The sequence below is a fragment of the Sapajus apella genome, unplaced genomic scaffold (genome assembly GCF_009761245.1).
Source record: "Sapajus apella isolate SASKATOON/1434 unplaced genomic scaffold, GSC_monkey_1.0 scaffold20, whole genome shotgun sequence".
NCBI classification, from domain to species: domain Eukaryota; kingdom Metazoa; phylum Chordata; class Mammalia; order Primates; family Cebidae; genus Sapajus; species Sapajus apella.
The window spans coordinates 5,292,817-5,297,495 of NW_022436960.1; the positions used below are offsets into that span (position 1 = coordinate 5,292,817).

Here is a 4,679-nt window from a genome sequence, read left to right on the forward strand (position 1 = left end):
GTAGCATCAGGATAGACTGCTATCAGGAGGACCTCCAATAGTATTACCAGCTGCAATAAAAAAGCACTTCTTTGAATGCTTTTTCTACCTAATTGTCAAAACCGAATAATATTATCAGCTTTTTTATCCTTTGAGTATTTTTCTAATAAGAAAGCACGGAGATGCATTGCAAATAAAAGCAGAAGATTTGAGGATGCAAAGCAATCATGCGAAATGACTTTCATATCATTGTGATAAGCAGCTGAAATTTAATAACTACATCTCTCCTACGGTGCTGGATGAAAGTTTAATACTTTCTGCTTTGGCTCCTTTCTTCTGCAAGATGCTTATTCAGAACTGTAGCTTCTCTTTTATAGTCAGGAAAATGAGAGGTGCAGTGGATTAATCAAAGCCTTGAGAGGCTGGGCCCAGCCCCAGCCCAAGCCAAACCACAGTGTCTGAGAATCTAAACCAAGTCAAGCCCAAGGCTATCCATAACCCTTGGGGAAACAGGTAAAGATTTCCAAATATCTCAAAATACAGGTGAAATGTCAGTCACTGTGGAAAGCACACACCTATTTAAAGCTAAGAAATAATTTTAACTCTCCAAAATATCTTTATTTCTTCTTTGGTTGCGAGTAAATTGTACAACAACAACAAAAAGAAAAAAGACATTTGGAATTAAATGAAAATTCCATATTTTTTAAAAGAACAAATCAAACTCAAGAATGTTATACACAAGAATGTCTTCTGCAGATCAGGGTACATGTAATAAAGAGTGGATGAGTGAATTGATTAATACCTGATTGGTTTGCAATTTATAGCTGGAAGAGTTCTGAGATGGTATCTAGCACAGCCTCCTCATTTTAGAATTGGGGGAATTGAAATGTAGGAAGAATTTCGATGGTCAAATTCACAGGGAAAGTAGCTGCATCAGCACAGGTCTGACGGACATTCATCTCATTAGGCCTGGTGAGACTGTCAGGGTCCAGGGGTCCCCCATTCCCCACGCTGTCTACACAACCCAGGCAGGGAATTTGTCCAGTGCTCTCAGCACCCAGCTGACAACAGCCACAGCTTTCAAATGAACCACTTTGAAAAGACATAAAACCTAAAGGGAGAGGGAGGAGCATTTGATTAGACGTTATCCAGACAGAACTAGGAGACCCATTCAAAACCAGTGTTCTGTACTAATGGATCTTCCCAGCTCTGTGCTCCAACCAGAGTCAAGAGGGGATGGGTCTCCCAGAGCGGGGAGTCTTGCCCCGTTGAAGGGCCAGCCAAAATGGGGTTCCGCTGGCTTGCTCTTCTACTGCCCCCTACTGGGGAGTTTTTTGCCAAGGAACGAAGTGGGCTGCTGCTAAGTTGTTTTTCACAATGGGGGCAACTAAAGTCAACCAGGGATTGTATCTCAGCTGTAGAACGCAGCGATCATTTGCAAACACATAAGGCAATGCGGAAATGTGCATGAGCCTCCTAAAGGTTAAAGATGAATCTTGATAACGACTCGCATTACTTCCTAGGCGAATTTGTCTGAAAAATAACCCCGGCACATGGCTTTGTGCTGTTTCTGTATGTATGCACGTATGCAGATACGTGCAGAATATTATATATTTTTAAGATAGGTATAAACAGATAGTGATACAATGAAGGAACATCTGAGCCAGTCATCAGCTCTAACTGCAGCCTTTTAAAAGAAAATGTAACTCCAGATGTCGTCTTAAGAAAATGAATCAATTAGGCAAATGAGGAATTTCCTCATAAATCAGAGGATGGGAAGCTAAAGTCCAGTCCTTGCCCAGGGGAGGAAACAGAGATGAAGCCTGCCTAGAGGCTGCCATTTTTCACGGCCAGGTAACCCAGCTGCCTCCTGCTCTCCTGAAGTCGTGTTTACCTTACTGAATGCTGGTTTGATTTGGAGTGTTCTGAATGTTCCAACCTTTTTACCCTGAAGATAATAATGCTTCAGCCTTCAGGAGTGGGACCCAGTATAAGCTGGTGTCACTATTCATGAAATAATTGAGTTTACACAAAAAGTGATTTCAGTAATAGCTGCCTTTTTATAAGTATGTACATTTTATTTAAAATTACTGACTCAAAAGGCAAGGTAGAAAAAAAAATCACCTCCAACAACTTCCTGTAATTGCGAATTATTGTGAGGGAAACAGAAGGAAAAGATTTCGAAATTATGAGCCATTATGCTCAAGAGAGAGAGAGAGACGGAGAGAGAGGGAGAGAGAGAGAGGCAGTGGGAAAAAAAAAAGACAGCCTGGCTTCATGAAACACAGCTGACAAGCTCGACTAAATTACCCCCGGACCATTACAAAAATCACTTAATTGCCAAGCATTTTGTTAGGTCAATTGACTCTAATTGAAAAAATAACAAAAAGCTTATTATGCTGCAAATGCGGCCGTGGAAAATGAGTCTTCTGTTAGAAGGAAACAATAATTCTAAATTTCAGCTGCTGCTAACACTACAAAGTTCAGTGTTTCCTTCGGATAGAATCCGCAGCGGAGGAGAAAGTGAATATGCATCAATTGATTTTTTTTTCCTTTTAGCGCTTCCCCCTCCCCACTTCTTGCTCTTCCTGATCTTCCCCTTCCCTGCCTTGTCCCACCCCCACCCCTACCCCCACCTTGTCCCCACATGATTAGCAGGGATCCCCCCACCCCCTTCCATCAGCAAATATATACCCCACTTCCAGCTCCCTCCTTATCTTCCTGCAAGAAAGGGTTGGTGAGACAAAGAGGGGGTCAGCAGTGTGGGGCCCTGGGTTAGGGGAGATGTCCAGTTTCTGCCCTCCCCAGCCTTGGCAGGAGGCTGCAGCCTGGGTAAAATGCCTCCCCGACCATTTTCTTTCCAGGAGCTGCTCTTTCTCTCTTCCGTCCTGGCTGTCGTGGTGTCTCCTCCCCTCCCCTTTTAAATGCAGATAATAGAAAAAGGCAAACAGCTTATGTCCACAAAATTCCTCTGAAATTGCCCCCTAACATGTGCACCCAGAGCTGGCCTTGATTGACATCAAGTGCAGTAATTAAAAACTCCGCCAGCTGACATAGGTGAAGGTTTATTTATAATTACACATTTTTAGGATGGCTCGTCCAGGGTCGATGCATTTAAAAAGATAAATCAGCCACAGTTCTGTTACTCCCCCAATTATAGATTTCAATGGTGGGAGTTTATAATGGGGGGGGGGGGCGCGGATTCTGCTTTGCAAAAAAGAAGGGAATTACGTGTCCATAAAATCAGGAGACCAGGGTAGGAAAGTCTGATGGCAGAGCCTTTGTTTAGAAAGCTGTGGGAGAGAGAGAGAGTCTGTGTGTGTACATGTGTGTTCCTGTGTGTGCATGGGTATGTGTACCTGCATGTGTACATGGGCGTGTGTGTGGGCCTGTATGTGTATATGCGCAGGTCTGTGCATATGGATTCGTGCACCTGTGTGTATACACATGTGTGCCTGCCTGCACATGCGGGTGCATGGAAGGAGAGTCACGCGGTGCAGGAGAAAACACCTCCAGAGCCCCGTGAATAAACACAGAGCTGTACTCACAAACCATTTCCCCGCTTGCTTTACCTAAAATATTAAAAATCATGCCCAGCTTCAAATCCAAGATGATCAGATCTGACGTTCACAAGAACACAATGCCAGAGACGATGCCTTCCTGGGACCCTAGGGAGCTGGAACAGGGGCTTCTTGGAGGGTCGCGTGGGCATAGAGTTCCTAGGAAGCGGAAGCTGCCCGCACACAGCAGGGTGTTTGACACCCTTGGGGCATTGCCCAATAAAAGCAGCCAGCAGTCCCCGCTCATCAACATCCGCTTCTCATTGTTGCTTTTTTGTAGAGCCTGATATCACTTACCCAGAGGGGCAGAACCGGCCATATCAGACTGCGCATCTCACGTGTGGGGTTTCTTGGGCCCCACAGCTGTAGACAATGGTGGGAGCGGCTTTGGAGAGGCCCGACTGTCACCTGGTGTCTTGGCAGGCAGCTGAACCTAGAAGTAAACTGAGCCAGGCTGGGAGCTACAGGTGTTAAAGGTACCAGAAAGCAAGTCTTGAAAATCAGATAGGAGAGAAAAGGGGAGCAACAGGAAGCCTTTGTATAGGGGATGCCACTGCGTTTCAGACGTGCCTTGGGTTGGGGGGCACAGGCCACAGGGCTTGTCCAAGAAGGCAGGATGCAAAGGCCACTGCTGACCAGGGAGTCAAGAGCTGACAAAGTGTCCAGGTGCATCACCCAGGAACAGTCCCTCTGCCCCAGAACGCTGCACAGAGAGATTGCCTGGAAGGAAGCAAGCCCCTCCGATTAAGTGGCAGAACCCTACTGAGGGAAATAAAAGTGAGGAATGGTGAATTCGGCACCACTTGCCAGGCCAATGGGCTTCATCAATTAATCACAGCCAAATAATCACCACCTACATTAAAGAATAATACATGAAAAGGACAGGAGCCTCCCTGTAACTTATTCAGAAAGGGCTGCCTCCCTAATCCCTCTGAGTCCTGACATGTTAACTGGGTAGCGACTAATTAGATGTCAAAAATTCATAAGCGCTCTTTAATATTGCATATATCTGCAGCCGACATTTCAATATGAGAGTTGTATACACAGAAGTCACTATAGCATTAAAACACAGCGGGGTGGAAGAAATAAAAGGGAACCAATAAAAACAATGTCCCTTAAAAACCCCAGAGAGTGCCAGCT

At 45.1% G+C, this 4,679-nt stretch overlaps 1 long non-coding RNA gene across 1 annotated transcript; it reads right to left on the reverse strand.

Annotated features, from left to right (window-relative positions):
* Nucleotides 1–225: 225 nt before the first annotated feature.
* On the reverse strand, nucleotides 226–4,355 carry LOC116557677. Its single transcript, XR_004271645.1, has 2 exons — nucleotides 3,837–4,355; nucleotides 226–1,090 (listed from the first exon to the last, which is right to left on the reverse strand). It is a non-coding gene; the product is annotated as an uncharacterized LOC116557677 (long non-coding RNA).
* Between the last annotated feature and the right edge of the window lie 324 nt (nucleotides 4,356–4,679).